This window comes from Phaenicophaeus curvirostris, chromosome 1 (genome assembly GCF_032191515.1).
Source record: "Phaenicophaeus curvirostris isolate KB17595 chromosome 1, BPBGC_Pcur_1.0, whole genome shotgun sequence".
NCBI classification, from domain to species: Eukaryota; Metazoa; Chordata; class Aves; order Cuculiformes; family Cuculidae; genus Phaenicophaeus; species Phaenicophaeus curvirostris.
Genome location: NC_091392.1, coordinates 109,706,810 through 109,721,147, shown reverse-complemented (window position 1 = coordinate 109,721,147; position 14,338 = coordinate 109,706,810). Strand labels below are relative to the sequence as shown.

The following is a 14,338-nucleotide window of genomic DNA, read 5'->3' as shown; positions in this document are numbered from 1 at the left end:
GGTTCTCCCCAGAGCCTGTTAAAACAGCCTCAAAACCTGATTGCTGAGGGTCACGGAGGCTGTTGGGCAATTTTGTCCCTCTGTCTTCTGCCCTTGGGGGATAATTTTATATAGTATATGCACAATGAACTTCTTGCTTAAAAGCTGAAGTGACCGTTTATTATCTAAAATGCCCTTGTTCTTTCTGGGCTGATCTCAAAAGAGTCAGCTGTAGCACGTCTTTTGTTATCTTACCATGATGCTGAGGTACACTGGGTCACTCCAGAGTTATTGGTCTCTGCTGCACACTGAACCATTCAGAGTTTCTTAATAGAAAAAGCTTGCCCTATAGATGAAGTCACAATGACTGATTTCATATTTGAGAGCAGAAACTTATTACCCACTCGCTTATGCCCTAAGAACAGATTGCGAAACTAATTTTGTTTTGTCTCCATGCTGTGATAGCATGATAACCTCGTACCAGTGTGTGACGGTTTGAAAAGAAAATGCGAATTTCATGCCATGAAACAAAAGGGCACATCTTGAGTCGCTTTAGTCTTTCAATATATATCGTCTCTGCCTTTTTTTTTTTTTTTTAAGCAGGGGCTATTGCTTATTGCCATAGCAGTAGCTGTCTTGATTCTTAAATGTCAAACCAATTCTTGTGAAAATGGTTCTTTAGAAAGCAAGATAATTCACTTTTCAGGTCTCTGCTCTCTTAGCATCTTCGTTCTTGTCCTTTCACCTTTTGGTTGTTCTTCTCTTTCTTGCAATGTTTTGTTCATATTTTTTTCTGACTTTCAGCTTTTTGTTCTGAAATATTCATTTTTAAGGAAGATTTTGCAGTGGCTATTAAAACAGATTCTTCACTAATAGCTTTGTCCTTTTACTAAGAGTATTACTTGTGAAATTCATAGTATTTTTCTTTACCTCTAATAATAATAATATCAAACCTGACCTACTAGTAAAGTTTCAGAGGTTTCTTCTAATTTTTCTGTTGTCTCCTTTGATTTATATGAATAAAGTTAATTTATGCATAGTGAAAGTGAGAGTTAGGAAAGGAATAAGGTGATGTAAATGGAGAATTAGTGAATAAAAGTCTACAAGGTAGTAAGTCTTTAGATTAAGTTATAGAAACAAACACATGAATTTACAGGAAGCTTGGGGCATTTGGAGGCATCAGTCATAGAATACCAGGTTGAAAGAGACTTCAAGGATCGTTTAGTAGTCCAACCTTTCTGGGCAAAAGCACGGTCTAGACAAGATGGCCCAGCACCCTGTCCAGCTGAATCTTTAAAGTGGCCAATGTTGGGGAATCTGCCACTTGCCTGAGGAGATTGTTACAGTGGCTGTTTGTTCTCATAGTGAAAAATTTTTCTCTTCTGTCCAATTGGAATCTTCTCGGGATTAACTTGTATCTGTTACCCCTCATCTTTTCCAGATGACTCCTTGTAAAAAAGGAGTCTCCTTCTTTGTAACTGCCCTTTAAATAGTGAAGCATGGTGATAAGGTGTCCCCTAAGCCTCCTTTTCTCAAGGCTGAGTAAGCCCAGTTCTCTCAGCCTCTCCTCACACAGCAGGTTTCCCAGTCCTTTGATCATCCTTGTGTCCCTTCTCTGGACCCTCTCCACATCTTTTTTGTACAGCAGGGACCAAAACTGAACATAGTATTCCAGGTGGGGCCTGACGACTGCTGAGTAGAGTGGGTTAATGACTTTATTGTCTCTGCTGGTGATGCCCTTACAGATGCACCCCAGCATCCTGTTGGCCCTCTTTGCCACAGCAGCACGTCTTTCACTCATTGAGCTTTTGTCCGCTAGGTTCCCCAGGTTCCTTTCCACAGAGCTGCTCTCCGGCCAGGTAGGCACCAGCACTTTTTCAGGTGCAAGACATTACATTTGTCCTTGCTGAACTTCATTATTTTCTTGTTAGCCCACCCTTCTAGCCTATCCAGGTCTTCTTGCAGGGTGGTTCTCCCCTCTAAAGTGTCCACTTCCTCACTCACTTTATCATCAGAATAGCTGAGTATGTTGGCAGTTCAGTTACAAGTGCGGCAGGAAGGGAAGGGTTCCAGAACAAGGATTTGGAACTGGAAATCTCTGCTGAATGCAAGTGATTTTGAAATAAAGGGAAGTGGAAAGTGAAAGCAAAACCAGTAGGAAGGTAGCAGCCATATACTGTTAAATGATAAAGGGAATAATAAGGAAAATGTTGACTGCCTATAAGGAAAACTTTTTTGCTGTCAGAGTGGCTGTGTGGTTGCTGCAGAGTCCCCATCCATGGAGACTGGGAGAGCTGAACTGGGCAAGAGCCTGAGCAAGCAGTGGTGGTAAATGGAGTTAACTTCAGCTGGAGGCCAGTGACAAGTGGGGTTCCCCAGGGCTCAGTGCTGGGTCCAGCCCTGTTCAGTGTCTTTTTCAATGACCTGGATGAAGGCATCGAGTGCACCCTTAGCAAGTTTGCACACGACGCTAAGCTGGGTGGAAGTGTTGATCTGCTGGAGGGTAGGGAGGCTCTGCAAAGGGATCTGAACAGGCTGGACCGCTGGGCTGAGTTCAATGGGATGAGGTTTAACAAGGCCAAATGCCATTGGTCCTGCACTTGGGGCACAACAACCCTATGCAGTGCTACAGACTAGGAGAAGTCTGTCTAGAAAGCTGCCTGGAGGAGAGGGACCTGGGGGTGTTGGTTGACAGCCCACTGAACATGAGCCAGCAGTGTGCCCAGGTGGCCAAGAAGGCCAATGGCATCTTGGCTTGTATCAGAAACGGCATGACCAGCAGGTCCAGGGAGGTTATTGTCCCTCTGTACTCTGCCCTGGTGAGACCACTCCTCGAATACTGTGTTCAGTTCTGGGCCCCTCACCACAAGAAGGATGTTGAGGCTAGGTCAACATGTCACAGTCCTAGAGTGTCTATTTAGCTACAGTTAAAAGCATAGCTCAGGGCCCTGTCATGGGGTGAGGTGTTCGTGGGTCTACTCCTTAAAAATGGTTTGGGAATCTTACTGGCTTTAGTTAATGTGTTGTGTGTGTGATCATACAGAGTGCTTTCATTAACTTGAAGTGAGTAGTTCTACTGTGGTGAGTTAAAACATGGAAATCTGGCTGAAAAAAACCTTTCCTTGCTGTGCTCACCAGTAAGTTTTCTTTTTATTAATGGGAAACTGGGGATGTCCTGGTTGCCTTGCCCCTGATTTTTCAATACTGGTTAAAAATGCTGGTGAATAGTAGGAAAGTCGGATCTGCTGACAGCAAGTTAAAATGAAAAGCCTCATGGAAATTGATCCATCCCAGTAGAATGGGAAGGAGCTTCCAGTTCAATACAACTCTCCCCCACAATCCTCCTGACTTACCCACACCCCTGTAGTGGGGTCTGTAGTGTGGTGGGTTCTATCTTTGTCCAGGGAAGGGCACTACTTCTTTGCTTCTGTTTAACTTTTCCATGACCTAACAAAAGAAAATAGAGTCATATTCTACGGAAGAGTCACTTCCACCCAAGAAATGAATTTGGAGAGAAGTGCTTGTATATGCAACTCAAGGTGGTGTCTTGGCTGTGTGGAGCCCCTTGTTGCTTAATGCTCTAAATATGCTTAGTATCCTGAGGTGGTTTTTCCCTGATCTTCTGCAGTTTACCTTGGCTGTGTGACACTGCTTTCTTTCAGGCCCTGAGAGGAGGGTGAACGTGCATTAATTGTGTTTTCCAGTTAGCAGTAAGCTGTAGGATCAGCATCAAGGCTGAGAGGTGGTATTTGTGGTTATGTTGCATTGAAATAGTATGAAAGTAATAATCTGCTCTTTGATTACTTTTGCCACCTGTGACCTTTCCTTTCCTCCCTCCTTCTCTCCTTGCCTGCCCTCCCTCCTTCTCTCCTTGCCCGCCCTCCCTCCCTCCCCCTATTCATGGTGCTTTTTTCCCCAAAAGAACAACTTCTTCTTGGGATGCCTTTTTTCTCAGTATAGGCAGAGTCTGAGCATATATGCATTGCTAATCAAACATTCAAGTCCTCTGTCTGAAACTGTGTTCCCCATGTTCCTTGGCACCCCAGCAACTTCTTTGGTTCCTGGGTTTTGCTGTAGCAGCAGCTTTTAGCGCTGCAGTACTGCTCTGCTGAGCTGCTGGACTTTTTCCCCAGCTCTAAGCAAAGCCCTGAAATTACAGGCAGAAAAGGAAGTTAAGTGTGGAGGGTTTTTTTGGTTGTTTTTTTTCTTTTTTCTTTTTTTGCCCAGCACCACTAATGAGAAATCTGTCTGTCCTGGTTTTTGTTGCAGATACCACGTGTGGCACTGTGCCAGGCATTGAGATTATGGTTGTAATGCAAGAGATAATGCTCTAGTGTGGTAAATCCTGCAGAGTTAGCCTATGCACCCAGTTCCTCCCACACCAAGGAAAGACCAGAAAGGGTGTACTGAAAGGAGCCAACCGGACAGAAACTCAATGAGCGAGTACAATAGAGATCTTGCTCTGTGGCTCCCTGGCTCCGAAATAACACGAAGCTACTACAGGAAACTCCTATTCAAGATGTCACACTTGTATTCTCTGGCTTTGTTTTCCTCCTTGAAGGGACACTTAAAAAATAGTATGTCCTCTTCCAGCAGAACTTACAGCTAGATGCATTTCTCTGCTGCCTTGTAAGCTGCTTTAAAACAGCTTTTCCTGACCGTGCAAGGCCAGATGCCTAAATGGTGGGCAAAGCACTGGGTTGGAAGGTGCATGGCGTACAGGACAGCTAGGTTGCTTCTGTAGAGATGTACTGGAAGCCTTGTATCTGTTCCTTGAGATTGTCATCATTGCGTCTTGTCCACTGTCAGCGTAGGTAGATTTTGAAGATGAAGGAAGTGCCAGTAGAGGAGTATTGCAGGGGCAGAAAGGGAGGAACAGGGAATGAGCAGAACCGCCTACATGTTTTAAGGATTTATGTCGCTTGTTGTTGCTTCACTTCTTTTGAGTAGGAGCTCAGTGCAGCACAGGAACTGTCTGAGTTTATATTTGGACAACACATCACAGAGTTTGAAGATTACAAAGCTCAGACTGTACATTACTTATTTGAAAGGAAACAGAAGATATTTGAATGCTGCCCTCTAAATTCCTTGAGTTCAGTTAAACTCTTGTCACTGAAGTCGCAAGTGGTGGTTGTGGAAGCAGACCGCATCCATCTCTTCTGCCTTCAAATCCACGCATTCTCCTATGTTCAAGCCTAAGCTGGGTGCTTTTCATTTTATTAAATATAGCAGAAATAAACTACTAACTGGAATGACTTGCTGGTTAGAGAAGTACAAATGACTAGTGGTATGTTTTAATCTCAGACTAGCTAGGATGCCACTAATAATTAATTGTACCTGTTATTGAAAAGAAAAATGGCATGGGCCATATCTACAAACAGCTGTCAAATGCAGGTGGTGCAGGTGGTGGAACAGAGCTGCATTAATGTAAATGGAGGGGTTACACCTGCGTATTTGCTGTCATCATTAAGGTATTGTGACTGTACTAGCTGACACTTCAAATCAAACCATCAGTCAATCTCGTGCTGCTGCTGACAATGCAGTACCAGCTGTTTCAGAGAGATGTTGGAAAACCACTTACTGGATAACTAGCCTCCTGGGGTAAGTTTCTTCCTCACAGCCCTAATGGGTGGTTTTCTGGTGCCTGAAAGCAGGTGGGGACTGCTGCTTCAGGAATTTTACATTATGTCATTTTGCAGAAGAACCTGAGTACTCTCACCCACTCGCATTCAAGTGCTGGGGTGGTACCTTACATCTGAAGGAAAGTATGTTCTGGAGGCCAGTCAGCTCCTTGCCATGCTAAACAGTTTTTGTAAGAATAATCTGGAGCCTGCCCTTTGGCAAAGTATGTATTTTCAGAGTCATATGAATATGCAGAGTAGGAAGTTAATTTAGGTGTGCTCAGTTCACTGTTCCAAAGGAATGGAAGATATTGGTGTGTGTTTTATTATATAAGCAATTCTGAACAGCTACTATATGCTGAATTTTATGCCTAGCAATTAGGATACATTATATGAGTTCCTTGAAGTACTGAAATTATTTTGCCATCTGTGCTGAACTCAATGTCCAAAATTATTTGTAAAAAAACAACACTCACAGCTGGCAAAAAATTCATTTTGTCTAATGCATGTTTTTTTTTCCCCACTTAGTTTAATTTGGAGATGTTCATTTCCATTTTAAGTATGCGTGGTATTAAACAGAATGGAAAGGAATGGTTCTGAAGAGGGTTTGTTGGTTTTTTTGTTTGTTTTTTTCCAAGACCAAACCAAAACTGTAGTAAAACTAGTTTGGGTCTGGATATTGACTGCATGGTTGAGCAGTTGGAGTGTAAACCTGGGAGCTTGGAGATCTGGCTGTAGCTTTGAATCAGCACCTAGCTCACTGTGTGATCTTTGGCTAAATGCTTAGAATAACTTTCAGATATAGAGTGTATGTTGGCTTTAGTAGGCATTACGCCTAGCATCTCTAAATCACATGGAGACTGGTTGGGTTTTTTTGTAAAGTCATGACATGTCCACTTTCTATCTAGAATTCACTGAGATTCATGACTGTCTTGCACAGAATGTGTATTTCTGACAGAAGTCCTTCCCAGAAATAATAAAAAAAACCCAAACCACAAACAAATTATCAATGCATGCTGTTATGCTCTTAATTATACCTTTGTGTTACATGGAGCAGAAAATAGAGTAAATTCAGATAACAGCTAATTAGTCATAGCTACTGTGTTGCTATACAGTGTTGACCTTTCTAATCTCATATTGTAATACCTCCAAAAATTATCATCTTGTCATTTTCTCAAACCTTCTGTATTTATGCCATGTGTTTAGGTGAGCTGCTGGTGCGACCCAAAGCCTCTTGTGTAGATGCACACCCCACAACTCCCAACTTCAAAGCAGTCCTTAAGTCCCCTGTTTTGTGAGCCGTGAAATGACTGCCCCATCTTCATTTGTATTTATTTGCTTGGTTCTCTACCATAAACTCTGATCATGCTTCTGTGCTTCATGCCCTGGGGCCCACACCAGACAGGATCGAGCAGCAGGCAGGACTTACAGCCTCCCTCTCTACTCCATGTCCTTGATGAGAGCTTCTGAAGGTTTGTTAAAGGGTTTGTTGAACTGCCAGAGATGCCTATCATTTTAAAAAGCAAAAAATAATTTGGCCTTCCTTGAGAAAAGAATATGAAATATGATGAAAATGGTCTTGATGCTGTGACAATGGTTTCTCTCCATGTTACCTTGTAATTTTCATCCCAATATGAATTGTTGCTTTTATCTAGGCTGTATAATGTGCTCTTTCTAGTTTCTCAAACCAAATAGCCACTGTATTGAAGAATAAAATTAATTTTAAACCTGCAGTACTCTAAATTCAGCAGCTTAAAAAGACATACATTTTGCTCTGAGGAGAGTGATCCATTTAATGAAACATCATGGAAAACGTACAGATTTTTGGCAGCACAGACTGTCCTTAAAAATAAATTACTTTTTCAAGGCAAACGTGTGTTGGTATATTCCGAGATGTGCACAGTCATGCTTAGTTTGAGTGAACAGTGTCTTAAAGCTCTTTGCATTGATTATTGAGATCTTTAGTTTTGTTTTGTTTTATTTAGCTTTTGTCCACCGAAGAAGTTAATTAGTTCGCTCTGCCTGCCACTGCTTAAATCTTACTTTCTTCAATGAAGGCTAGATTTTGAAACTGCAAGGTCTGCTACTGGTGATATGTTTATCCTGTAGGTAAACCTTAGTATGCTCACAGTATGGCCTTCTTGAGAAGGTGATTTACAGCCCAGCCTTTGTAGTGTACCATTTAAACATATTTCAAATCAAATACTAAAAATTGGAGCATATGTTGCAAGACACTGCTTGCCTTTTGTTAATAATAATAAATAGATAAAAAGGTTGCCTCTCTCTCTCGCTCTCCCCCCCCCCCCCCCGCCCCCCCCAGCTTTTTTTGTGCATGTCTCAAGATGAAATGAAAAACATCAGGATCTCGGCATGTTGTTGGTTTTATGATAAATTTTCTAACTCATTTGGAAGTATTATGTTTTTCTTGGCGAAAGGAGGGTGCTTGTGCTTTCAGAGTGAGGGAGAAAAAGGATGAAAATGTGAGAGTAATACCTGCATAAATATATATTTTCAGTAAACGTGTACAGCAGTGTTTAATGAAGCTATGATGCCCCATTTTTCCCTAGATTAATTTTGAATTTCATGGATATGATAGACTAGATGAATGGCTCAACTTAAACGATGTGTTCCGCCGGCATAGAGTTAATGCCAGGAATATAATTTTCTTCTGTACTTTAAAATATATGAATGTAATGGTTGTACGCACGGTGGTCCTATTGTCTTTTTTTGGTTCATGGTTGAACTAGTAGACAGTCATTTAGCATGTTATCAAGGTGTTGAAAGACATCTGCTAAATTGAAGGTGTTTAAGACAAGAAAGAAGTCATTTACATTAGCTTCAGCATGCTATGCTCTGTGCTCCTGGCTTGCTCCTTAAAGTTGCAAAAGCATGCTGGTACAAGTCTCTGCACATACTTGGGGAAGGGAACGAAGCTGAAGTGGCCCAACTCTTGGCTTACTGAAGTTTGAGAAACTTCTGAGAGCTGCATACCTTGGACTATGTCACCTTATAACAGATTTGTGGTGATCACAGAATCATAGAGTCACTAGGTTAGAAAAGACCCACAGGATCATCGAGTCCAACCATTCCTATCAAACACTAAACCATGCCCCTCAGCACCTCCTCCACTCGTCTTTTAAATACCTCCAGGGATGGTGACTCAACCACTTCCCTGCGTAGCCTGTTCCAGTACCCAATGACAATTTCTGTGGAAAGTTTTTTCTGATGTCCAGCCTGAAACTCCCCTGGCAGAGCTTGAGGCCATTCCCTCTTGTCCCGTCACCTGTCACTTGGGAGAAGAGGCCAGCTTCCTCCTCTCTACAATCTCCTTTCAGGTAGTTGTAGAGAGCAATGAAGTCTCCCCTCAGCCTCCTCTTCTCCAGGCTAAACAACCCCAGCTCTCTCAGCTGTTCCTCGTAAGACCTGCCCTCCAGCCCCCTCACCAGCTTTGTTGCTCTTCTCTGGACTCGCTCCAGAGCCTCAACATCCTTCTTGTGGTGAGGGGCCCAGAACTGAACACAGTATTCGAGGAGCGGTCTCACCAGTGCTGAGTACAGAGGGAGAATAACCTTCCTGGACCTGCTGGTCACACCATTTCTGATACAAGCCAAGATGCCATTGGCCTTCTTGGCCACCTGGGCACACTGCTGGCTCATGTTCAGTCGGCTGTCAACCAACACCCCCAGGTCCCTCTCCTCCAGGCAGCTTTCTAGACAGACTTCTCCTAGTCTGTAGCACTGTATAGGGTTGTTGTGCCTCAAGTTCAGGACTCGGAACTTGGCCTTGTTAAACCTCATGCCACTGGACTCTGCCCAGCGGTCCAGCCTGTTCAGATCCCTTTGCAGAGCCTCCTTACCCTCCAGCAGATCAACACTTCCACCCAGCTTAGTGTCATCTGCAAACTTGCTCAGGGTGCACTCGATGCCTTCATCCAGGTCATTGATAAAGACATTGAACAGGGCTGGACCCAGCACTGAGCCCTGGGGAACCCCACTTGTAACTGGCCTCCAGCTGGAGTTAACACTATTTACCACCACTCTCTGGCCTGTTATGTCTTCTGTACCTGTGATGTTGCGTGGAAGGTGTTCTGATGGGGACAACACAGTGGACCTCCGCTGTGTTTCACTGTTCTTTTTTCTTATATGTATAGTTATCATAGTAGGCTGTCTGCTATTTTCTTTAAAGATCCATTTTCCCATGCATCTTGCCCTATGTAGCTCTGAGATGGACCGGTAGCAGCTATTCCTTTAATAGATATTATAAGCCTAAGAGATACTAGGTGTAGTGTGATGATTACCTTAAGTAAAGGAAAATCTATTTATAAATATACAGCAGTTATGTTTCAACCCTTTTTTGAGGAGGGAATGTCTATGATAATTGGCTTTCTTGTCTTCCATCTTTTCAGACAGTGCTTACATGGACATTTCAGTCTGGCACAGATTTACCCCACTTTTGTTAGGGGTCATCTTGGGACCTTTTTAATTCCTGACAGTTTCTACTCCCATGAAGTTTTTATTCTTGGGGAGGGATGGTTTCAGAAGTAGGTCAGTTCCATGTTAGCTCTGGCTCATGGAGAGGAGTTAGCAGTAAATGGACAAGAGATGGAATAAGGCAGGAGTCGTGGCTTGGCAGTGTCAGACTTGTGTGCAATTAAAAGCACTGAAACCCTCGCCCCTAATATCTGCAATTGTACCTCCCGAGAGCCTAGAGGCTACTAGCAGGGTTTGTGTGGTTTTTAGTGTTCAAGTGCTTCAAGTTTTTCTGGTTTTTATTACATCTTTTTGCATGACTAAGTGTATGTGTGAATAGGGAGTAAGCTGGGTGACATCCTGTGGTTTTTTTTTCTGGTCATCTGCGTCCCTTATAGATGACTCTCTAGCTTTTGTGTGCTTACAGGGTTTTTTTAATGGTGGCGATGCCACTGTCATATGGGACGTTTCTTTTTTTTTTTTTTTGGAGTGGCGGGTTTCTTTTCCTCTTCCCCCACCATTTCACCTTTGGAAATAAGAAATATTGACCAGAGATCTGTTTATTCCACTATAATAGTGCATATGAAGGTCATAAGTAGCAGATGGTAGACTGATCTGTCTAGATAGGTAGCACAGGATAGATGTGTGTTCGAGAGTAAAAGGGCATTACGCACATATTTTCAGTTGTCAATTCTACAGGCAAAAATGAGGAAGAGAAAGGCGGTTTCTCTTGCTCTGTAGCATTGAAGCTGTCAGAAAGGTGGTGCTTGCTTGAATTCATAGCAGGGTAGTGCCCCAGTGTTGGATGGGAGAAAATACTTCTTGATTTATGGGGCATACAATTTTCCCCCCAAGCAGTTTACCACTGCTCTCTAATCCATACTGTGGCATTATGATCTGTTTAGCCTTTATACAATTAAAATTATTCTGTAGTATTGCACCAAATGCTTGCTTAAGAAATTCTACTGATATTGTTCTAGATGGTTGTGGATAAATTATAGTTTATAATAATGGAGAGGTTTTTGAATATCTGGCCAATTATTGATGGCTTTATCTTCCTTTTTATATACATATAGCATTTTTTTCATACTTTAGGCAGGATTTTTTTTGTTTGGTTGTTTTTTTTAACTCGTGTGAGGCAAGAGTTTCACTAATGGGGTGTTATTGCAAATTGCCAGTGGAAAAAGTTTGAAAGGGAAGGATCTTAAACTTTTAGATTTTTCAGAGCTCTTGAGGCATCTGGCTTAATGCTAAGACTGAAAACAGAGCACTGGATTTAAGGTCCTTGAGACTATTCCAGACTGTTATATGAGGCCTTAGGATGAATCCTTAGTAGGAGAAGGGAAGGTGTCCTTCTCTTGGGCTGAGACAAGAGCTTCTACTAGAAAGATACTGTGTAGCATTTAGAAGATACATCACAATATCTGTTAAATCATCAGCTTTGTATTTTGTGTGTGCCAATAGCTGTTGCATATATTAGCACCAAAAAAGGAAAAATACTTGTACAGTAATGACAATACCATGTTTAAGTTTCTTTTCCTTCTGTCTGGGTATGAATATTGACACATGAATACTGTTAATGTGGATATTGCTTGCTTCTTCCACTTGGACTGAAAAGACAGCCCTGCCAAAGAGTTGTGCTCAACAAATAGCTTCTTTTTAAGTTCAGCTTCTGAGTTGCCCATAGGAAGCTATCATTTTTTGAGGCAGTATCAAGATACTTCAATATTTTTTTGCTTTCCCTTGTTTGAGCCAATTGCAGGCTTTAAAAGAAAATGGTATATCTGATTTGTATGAGTATTCTTTAAACATCTGTGAAACATTGCAGCTGACATTGCTTGTCCAGGTTCCCACATGGCTTGGCAATATGTACACTCCATCTAAGAGGAGCGAAAAATCAGAAGGGATCCTCCAAGAAGGAGGAGTTATATTTATGGTTCTAAACAAGGAACCTAAGGGAATTTTATCTTACTGATCTTACTAAAGCTAAACTTGTAATACCGTATGAATTAATGTGTGTATACTGTTCAGTATTTTAAAGGAGTTTGTCACAGCAGCTCTCATTTTGAGCAATTGTGGAGAACACATTGGTGGATATGCTAATGGGCAGTTACATACTGAAGTCTGGAAGAAACTTTTCAAGATTTTGGAGCCAGTACGGATCAGAGCCATACTGTTGAGCAGTGGTGTGATTTTTTCCTATCACCATTTCATTCCTCTGCCCCAGGCATTTCACACAAGAGGACCACACTGGTTTGGAATTTGGAGCCACATGGGGGACTGAGAAGTCTCTTGTACTCTCTTAAGTTTGAAGTTCCTGAATGTTCCTACTTTTGGATACATTTAATTTTGGCATCGTGAGCTGTTATAGCATAAGATCTGTAGCAAGAACAAACAGTTTCTCCTATGAGGTGGTCGGATTGTGTAGGCTAATTTTGGAGTTTCTCATCAAACTTAATGGAAGTGCCATTCCAGAGCGGTAGCAGAAGTGTTGAGCTTAAGCAGTACATGATTTTTCAGAAGAAGTCAGTTTCCTTCCCCTCTTCCTCCTCCTCATTTCTGCTCTGGCAGATTTTAGCATATGTCTGATCTTGTAGTGAGCAAATGTAGGAAGCTGAACTGGCATGAGGCTAACCCCTGCAAACAAACAGAAATAAGGATGAGTTTCTCTCTCTGACCTGGCTTGCCAAGGGTCAGATGAGCTGGAGTGCTCGCATAGGAGAGGAAGAGGATGGCAGGAATTTCCCTTCTTATGGCAGATGACCAAATGATGACTTCACTGTAGTCTTTGGACAGCTTTGTTCTGCTTTTTTTCATTTCTGAAAGCTTCAACAGAAGTATAGGTGGGGCTCTGTGAGGCATAAAGTAATCTCCCTCCCAGATGAGCCAAGGCAGTACAGAGTTTTCAGGACTTTGGATTTCCTCTTTGTTCATCAGTTTGAAAATCCTTTCCATCCAGAAGTACTTGATTTGAATGATCAAACTTGACTGAGTTGGACTGAAGAAAAATAAATAGGTGAACTTTGTCCCTGTTGAAGAAAGGATGCTAAAGATAGTTTAAAATAACATGAATTGTTTGCTAGTCTTTTTGTGAAACAAAAGTAAAAGAAGAGACATACGATAAATTATCATACTTACTTTTAATATTCAAGGTCATTCTTGATTTTGAGGAGCTGGCATATTGGAGGATCATGCAAGTACTAGATTGTATTACTGCCACCTGATTTGCAGTTGCCGTAATGACTCCAAATGTACCTGTTTATGCAGCAGTAAATACAAAAAATAAGTTTTTATTCTTAGCTGCTATTTATGATGCCAATATTTTAAATACAGTTGTAGGAAACATTTTTGATGAAGGGCAAACCAGTTTAATGCCAAAGACTGAGTTTGGTAATGCTTGTAAAATAGTACTTGAAGCTCCTTTTCTTGTTGATCATTCCTTGATGCCTTTGCTCGGCTTTCCTACACAGAATGTCTGGCTCTTGAGGTGTTTTGAGCTTGTGTGGTTGGATGTAGCCACAATTACATGTTTGTTGGTTGCCTCAAGCAACTGGTTAATTGGGGAATTGTTGCACGGTGAACAAGGAGAAATTATTGTTGACTGGTAAACTCCATCTACACCTTTTGTCAGTCAGTGTACTCTGCATGTGGTTGTCATCTTCTAGGCATTCATAGCATCTGTTTTCTCAGCTTCAGAATTTAATTTGCATCATGCTAAAACTTCTTCCTCCCCCACCCCCAGCAGTTAGAGTAAAGTAACTGAGGGTTTTCAATTACTGTTCAATTACTGTTTTCTCTGTGACAGGTATTTGTGTACCTGCCTGGTAGGACTATGCTAGTCCTGGACTAGGCTAGGACTGGCTCTTCATCTGTGCAAAGGGCACTGATGTCCAGCACGAGAATAACTGAATGTTCAGGCAGGAATGGGACTGACAATACATCTTGGATCTGCTCTCTTGATTGGCTTTCTTAAACAGTATGCAGCCAGGGTCACACTTTCTTTCCTAATTTATAATGTTACTGTACCATTAGCCCAGCATATCTTAAATAGCAATCAGCAAGACAGGAAACCAACTTGAAAGTGCCAGCAGTCAGGAATGGCTGAATTTGCAGTCTGAAGCCTGAGTCTTGTTAACACAGCGGAGAATTTTCTATGGCCCTGTCTTTGTATTTCTTTTGAGATTGTCACTCAGTGAGGGCAGCGTGCAAGCTTCAGCACAAGTTAGATCCTATTGTAAACCTCGTTGTTTTCCTTTTCAGGGGCAAAAT

General features: G+C 42.0%; 1 protein-coding gene across 3 annotated transcripts in view; it reads left to right on the top strand.

Annotated features, from left to right (window-relative positions):
• APP (amyloid beta precursor protein) overlaps positions 1-14,338 on the top strand; it is a 214,461-nt gene that overhangs the window by 40,921 nt on the left and 159,202 nt on the right. The window lies entirely within an intron of this gene.